The sequence below is a fragment of the Cnephaeus nilssonii genome (genome assembly GCF_951640355.1).
Source record: "Cnephaeus nilssonii genome assembly, chromosome: 12".
NCBI classification, from domain to species: Eukaryota; Metazoa; Chordata; class Mammalia; order Chiroptera; family Vespertilionidae; genus Cnephaeus; species Cnephaeus nilssonii.
The window spans coordinates 4,877,954-4,885,788 of NC_137083.1; positions in this window are offsets into that span (position 1 = coordinate 4,877,954).

Consider the following 7,835-nt stretch of genomic DNA (forward strand, 5'->3'; position numbering starts at 1 on the left):
GAGGGAGGTGTTAAAGTGGTATGGCTACTGTGAGGGCCCAGCTTTTAAAACGCAACTCAACGTGAACTGTGTAGAGAGTGAGGAAGGAGAAGGCAGGGATCGGACCCGAAGCAGAACAGGGGGAGACCAATGTGTGTTGAGTTTGGGGTAAGGGAGCACAGGGTGGGGCAGAGGCAGGTTTAGAGCTGTTCCTGTGGGAAATACTACAATAATAGGTAACAACACAAGAAGAAACTCCGTGTTTTGTGTGCTCACCTCCTTTCGCCCCGCCCGGTCTATGTGATATTTCCTTTCAGAAAATGTTCCGAGTTGTTCTGAATTCTGTTAGGGACTTGCAATGTCTACTCTGTCGTTGAAGTGTAATACCAACGGCAACAGGACACTAGGGTCAGCTCACTTAAATAGAGCTAAGAGCGAGGTTAACCCGAGTCAGAGCATCCGAGGAGGGCGGGTACGCATCTGCCACCTAATATGTTAGATCCTTAACGTGACCCCCAAAGAGGTCACAGAGCTGGGTTGCAAGCACAGAGAGAGCCCAGTTCCGCAAACTGCTGCAATTTGCCTACCAGTTTATGCAACACGTTAAATTAATAGTTTAAATATCGTTATCTTGCAAGTCATGCAATAATGTTGTATAAAAATCCTAATTTATTAACTATCAACATTTTTATATATTCCAATTCTTAAACTCTTATTTGACATTTTTCATTGAAACCAAGTTATGGGCGCATCCAACTGGGACCATTCCTGGGTTCTCTGCACCGTAGAGGCCTCACTGGGATGGCAGTTTGGGTAAGTTCTGATGATTTCCGCTCTCCTTTGCAGCGCTGGGACCCTGCTCTCACTAGCCAACGGCTGCCGTTCTCCTTTCTTACCACTCACACTCCTCATCCCAAGCAGCGTGGCCTGCGCACCTGGCCCCAGAGTTCTAGCTTCCAGGGAAGGCCCTCCAGCTGCAAAGTGTTCCGTTCCAGCCGCTGCACCATGTCTGTGTGAAGGGAGTAAAGATGTTCTACGCTTCAAAGCAGCTCAGACCGGAGAAATTTCAAATGTTAGCAATGGTAGAGAAGACTGTCACAGACAAATCCACCGCCTGAGGACAACTGAAAAAAAAGGGTAGACTATAAAACCTACTGATGTGAAGTCTCTAGAAAACTGGCCCGGAGGTGAGAATCTGGAGGGACAAAGTCCCCAGGAGAAGGGGGTACAAAAGCTGAGCCTGATGCTCAGCTCGGCTCGGCTCTCACTCAAGGTGCTGTTGATCTGTCACTGGCCTCTGAGAGGCAGAAGAATCGAGCAGAAAGGGGTGGCTAGGAAGCTCTGAAGTGCAGGTTCCCTGGCGTAGGGGACAGAAGAGGAGTCTGGGATCCCCGAGGAGGGGGCTCCCGTACAGTCAACGTTAGCTTTCAGGTAGGACCTGCAGGGCTACGCCTTGGGAGGAGATATGAACCAGAAATGCTACACCACGAGGTGGAATCGCAATTTCAAATCAACTCCATCAGGTAATCGTTGGACAGATCAGGGGACTGGTCAGTACTGCGGCCTGCCCCCCTCTACCAGCCCCAAGCAAAGTAATCTCTGGGGGACGATGACACCCTCCACATCAGCAAATTGCCTCTCACATTTTCAATAAATATGAACAGGCACGTCAGAAGTTAAGACTAATAACCAAAACTGCGAACACAAATAGGAAACATAAACAGGTGCACAAAGATAGAGAATTGAGGGACTTTAAAACGGCTGATTAATAGTTGGAAGAAATAAGATGAAATATGGAGAATTTTATATTTATGCCGGAACTGATCTTTTTAAAATCAAATGGAAATTCTGATTAGACACAGAAGATGAAAACTGGAATAGGTCACTAGAAAATATCATATTGAAAAATAGAGGAGGGAAAGGGATAGAACTTACATAAAATTGCACAGAGGACATGAAGGACACAGGGCAAAGCTCTAACAGGCCCATCGCTGGTGTCCTAGAAAAGGAGAAGAGAAAGAATTGGGCAGAAGCAATATTTAAAGAGGCAAAATGAAAAAAATTATTATATTGCAAAATGATCACCATAATAACTCTAGTTAATATCTATCCCCATACATAATTACACATTTTTTCTTATAATGAAGACTTTCCAGATTTATTCTTTTAGCAAATTTTAAATATGCAATACAGGATTATTAAAATTAGTCTATTTTCTTTTTTTGTTATTGTTAATCCTCACTGAGGATATTTTTTCCACTGATTTTCAGAGAGTGGAAGGGAGGGAGCAGGAGAGAGGGAGAGAGAGGGAGCGATACATTGATTGGTTGCCTCCTGCATGCACCCTGACCAGGGCAGGGGATCAAACCTGCAATCCAGGTATGTGCCCTTGATCAGAAATGGAACCCGAGACCGTTTGATGCACAGGCCAATGCTCTAACCACTGAACTACACCAGCCAGGGCATCACCCATTATACTTATACTAGAAAGGGCACAGGCCAGGCCAAGGGACCCCACCAGTGCATGATCAAGCCAGGGAGAGACCGCGGGAGGACTCTAGTGCGTGTCCGGCCCATCTGGCTCAGTCCCGATTGGCTGAACCCAGCAGCAAGCTAACCTACCAGTCAGAATGTCTGCTCCCTGGTGTTCAGTGCACGTCACAGTGAGAGGTTGAACAGCCTTAGCATATCATTAGCATATTACGCTTTGATTGGTTGAATGGCCTGCCAGCTGACCGGACAGTTAGCATATTAGGCTTTTATTATATTGGACTAGAGGCCCAGTGCACGAAATTCGTGCATGGAAGGCAGGGTCCCCTCAGCCCAGCCTGCCCCTCTCCAATCTGGGACCCTTTAGGGGATGTCTGACTGCTGGGGAATCGGGCCTAAAGAAGAGTCAGACATCCCTCTCACAATCTGGGACTGCTGGCTCCTAATTGCTCACCTGCCTGCCTGCCTGATCACTCCTAACTGCCCTCCCCCACCCCCCGCCAGCCTGATCACATCTAACCGCCTCTGCCTGCCAGCCTGATCACCCCTAACTGGCCCCCTGCCGGCTTGGTTGCCCCCAACTGCCCCCCGCTGCCGGCCTTGTCGCCCCACGCAGCCTGCTGTTCGGTCACTACAGTGAGGGTGTCCTGACCACTTTGCATATTGCCCTTTTATTAGTATAGATTGGATTTCCTACTAGATAGCTCTCATGGGTTTGTTCTTTTTACTTTTTAAAAATCTTAGTTCTTTCTTCTCTCCCTCCTGAATAATTTCTAAATTCCTATCTTTCAGGTCACTTATTCTCTCTTCCATTTGGATCTGTCCTATTGCCAATAGTTTCTAATGCATTCTCTACCTCATTCATTGAGTTCTTCAACCTATGCTTGGTTTTCTTTATAATTTCAATCTACTAGGTAAAGTATTCTTTTTGTTCATGAATTTTATTCTTGAGTTCAAATAATTGCCTTTCTGAGTTTTATTTTATCTCATCTGAACTTCTTCAGAACAGCACTTTAGAATGTTTTATTAGTGAGGTTTAATGCCTTTAAGTTCGGTTGCTGGAGAATTGTCACTTCTTTTTGCAATGCTGTATTCCTGTGATTTTTCACAGTGTTTGATGAAATGAGCCTTTGCCATAAGCATCTGAAGTAGCAAACACCTTAATCACCAAAGGCTTTGTTTACTTGATTCTAACAGGGCACCAGGCTGACAATTAGAAACCCTTCCTTTGTTTCCAGAAGGTGGTGCTATAACACAGGTTTTCCGTTTCCCCTTCCCACGCTGACTCAATGCTACACGTTTCCACTTTCCACCTCTTCTGCCAGAAAGGTACTGCTGCCACCGCCACCACCCCAGCATGGTTCAGGGTCCACTCCGACTGCAGGACCTGGACTGAATTTGTGATGACTCCGATGAATGAGACACCTCGTGGGGATTCCTCAGAATTTTTGAGAGGGGGCTGAGGAAAGTGAACTTCATAGGGGACTGAGGTCATTCTCCAAAAATAAGGTATTGAGCCAAAATAATTTGAGAACTAGTATTAACATCCCCTTGCTTTTACTCACAGCTATTGGGGATCTCTGAAAATTCTCATTTGGTATCTTTTGTTTTTAACCATTTCCTCCATTCCTAATATTGTGTCTGTTTAAACATGGTACTGCAGTTTATGTAATAAAATAGGCTTCGAAGTCTAACTGCCCAGTCTGGACACCCAATTGTGCCACTTCCTAGTTGTGCTGCTGTCCTGCATTTACTCCTTAGCCTTTCTGTGCTCACTACTATATACATCTGCAAAACAGTACCTCCCTCAAAGCACCATTGTCTTCAGTGAAATAGTAGGTGCAAGCACAGCACAGGGCTGGGCCCGCGATAAGCATGAAATTCATCATAGCTGTGCTGCTATTGTTGTTAGTATTATCATCATCATTATTACTGAGTTCATCTTTATTTGGGGTATTAGATGCACTCATCCAAATCTACTTTTCATTTTCTCAACACTGTTATCTATATAACATATATAAAAGGCTAAGCAACCGTCTAACTGGCCAACCGGCTGGTAGGTATGATGCGCACTGACCATCAGGGGGCAGATGCTCAATGCAGGAGCTGCTGAGCTGCAGTGACTTGGCAGCAGTGGTTTTTGGGTGATGCACCCCGGAACCAGAGAGGAGGGAGCCCGATTCCAGGGTGAATCACCTGAGAACTGCCCTCTCGCAATCCGGGACCCCTAGGGGGTTGTTGGAGAGCTGGTTTCGGCCCAATTCCCACAGGCGAGGCCAACGGAGCCCACCTGCCAGAGGGACCCCGCTCACTCTGCAGATGCCCTTCAAGCAGCAGCACTGTCCCAGGTGCAGCTGGCCAAGGGGGGACCGTGGGAAGTTGGCTCCAGGGCGTGTCCGGCCGTCTCGCCCAGTCCCGCCTGGCCGGCCACCTTCTAATTAATTTCCTTTCAAAGTGCATGAATCCGTGTACCAGGGCACTAGTTTTATCATAAACTTCAAAGATTTTCTGAATAGTCATCTGTATGCAAAGACTGAACTCTCACTGTGAATTTTCCCTTTTCCTTGAGATCAATAGTGGTGTTCTTTGACTCACTTGTTCTGTCAGTAGTCACTAAATCACCTACTATTTATTATGCCTACTGTACAGTAAGCACTCTACTAGGAACTGGGTATATTACATTAAGTCTGCCCTCAGAAAGCTTACATTGTAGTGGTGGAGATAGACAATGAGTAAACAAATATTTCATGTAATGTCAGGTCAATGTAAGGGCTATGAAGAAAAATACAACAGGGTAAATAAAAGAGAGTGACAGTGATATCAGTTTAAACAGAGACGTCAGGAACTCAGGAACGGGCACCTCTTTATTTGCAACAGACCATGCGAAAGTTCAAGCCCAAGGGCATTGATAAAAACAATTGAGTTCTAGGAGGTGAGCAATTAAGAGCAGTCTCCATAGCAACAAGAAAAAGTGATAGAGCCACTAGATGTGCAACAGAGAGAACAAGAAAGCTAAGAAGAGCTCTCCGGGGGTAAATCAAGCTTCAAAGACTAGGAGAGCAAAGGGACCCAACTTTAATTGGATCAGACTGTGGAGCAATTTATGAGCCAAGATGTTTGTCAAAAACAATAGAGAAATCATCTAGCAAGTAGTGGAGGCTAACAGTTAGGTCCAATAACCAGCCTGAAGCCTAATGGGGAATTCAGGGTAAGAGACAAAGAGAACAGACTAAAACCATCCTCATCCCTGGGGAAGGAGGTCAGTGCACAGGCCTGGGACCGTGCCCTCTAGGGAGCAACATCAGAGAATGCACACTGCATGGGACATAGACTTCACTGAACTGGCCCAGCTATGTCACTCAATAAATAAGAAAGCAGCCAAAACCGGTTTGGCTCAGTGGATAGAGCGTCGGCCTGCGGACTCTAGGGTCCCAGGTTCGATTCCTGTCAAGGGCATGTACCTTGGTTGCGGGCGCATCCCCAGTAGGGGGTGTGCAAGAGGCAGCTGATCGATGTTTCTCTCTCATCGATGTTTCTAACTCTCTATCCCTCTCTCTTCCTCTCTGTAAAAAATCAATAAAATATATTTAAAAAAAAAATAAAAATAAATAAATAAATAAGAAAGCAATTAATTAGAATATCCAATGGAATGGGGAGGAGGCAATACTCATACTGGCTACCACCTACTATTGAGAAACAATATTGAGATGTGAAAACGAACAGGAAAGTGTTTTCCATAAACAGAAAAAAAGAGCCAGCAACAAAAATTGCCTTTGAAGGCTTCAAAGCAGCAATTATACATATCAAAGAGCGAAAGGAAAGAGTCTGCCTAAGGAAGTAAAGGAAGAGGTATGATGACAATGCCTCATCAAATAGAGATCAGTAGATATGCAGTGTATAAAAGGGGCAAATTGAAACTCTGGAGTTGAAAAAGACAATAACGAATCAAAATTCACTAAAGTGGTTCAACAGATTTGAACTGACAGAAGAAACAATTAGCAAACATGAAGGGAGATCGATAGAGATTACGTAATCAGAAGAATAGAGAGGAAAGGAACAAAAACTATATGATAATCTCAATAGATAGAGAAAAGGCATTTGACAATATTCAACACCCTTTCATGAAAAAATAAGTTCAACAAAGTAGAAATAAAAGAAAATTTCCAAAAATCTCACAGGCAATATCATACTTAATGGTGAAAAACTAGATTAGGAGCAAGACAAGGATGTCTACTCTTACCATCTCTATTCAACACTGTACTAAAGGTTCTAGACAAAGCTATTAGACAAGAAAAATAAATAAAAGACATTGAGATTACAAAGAAAGAAGTAATAATGAAATTATTTTTATATAAAAAATCCTTAGGGATTCACTAATAATTGAGTTGCAGGATACAAGATCTACAAAAATTAGCTGTTTTTCTATATGGCACCAACGAAAACCTGAAAATAAAATGAAGAAAAACCATTCCACTTACAATAAGCAACAAAAAACAATAAAACACTTAGAGTAAAATTAACAAAAGAACTACAAAACTTGTACTGTTAAAACTTCAATACATTAGAGACTATAAAAGGACAATTATTTTCATTGTATATTCAAAGTCTAGCAGATATATCATAGAAAATTGACTCAATAAATATTTGCTGAAATAAAAAAAGCCCTACAAAGCATTGTTAAAAGAAATTAGAAGAGACCTGAATAAATGCAAAGACATCCATTTTCATGGCTCAGAGACTGAACAGACTTAATACTTCCCAAATTGATCTACAGATTCAATGTAACCTTTTAAAATATATATTTTTATTGATTTTAGAAAGAGAGAGGAAGGGAGAGGGAGAGAGAGACAGAAACATCAATGATGAGAGAGAATCACTGACCGGCTGCCTCCTACGCATCCCCTACGGAGGATCAAGCCCCCGACACTGGCACGTGCCCTGATCAGGAATAGAAGCAGCGACCTCTTGGTTCATGGGTCAACAGTTGAATATAATCTTTATCGAAGTCCCACCAGCTGCCTTCTTTGCTGAGGAAATATCACGGGGACCGTGGAGTGGAGAACAGATGGAGGCGGCGAGGGTGGAGGTAGGAAGCCCCGTTTACAGGCAATCCCACTCTGAGGGGAAGGCCATGACAGCTGGATTAGGCTTATGGTGATGGAAATGGAGGGATGTGACTAGACTCAGGCCTTATTTAGTGGGTGAAATATGCAAAAATATGAACATAAACATAAGGACAAATACCAAAAGTCTGAAAATGAACATGATATTGGAATAATTAACTCTAATGAGCTCTTCAGAGTCAAACTGCCAGAGAAATCTAAATAAATAATGAGAATCTACTCACTGACTAAGAGGCAGAACTA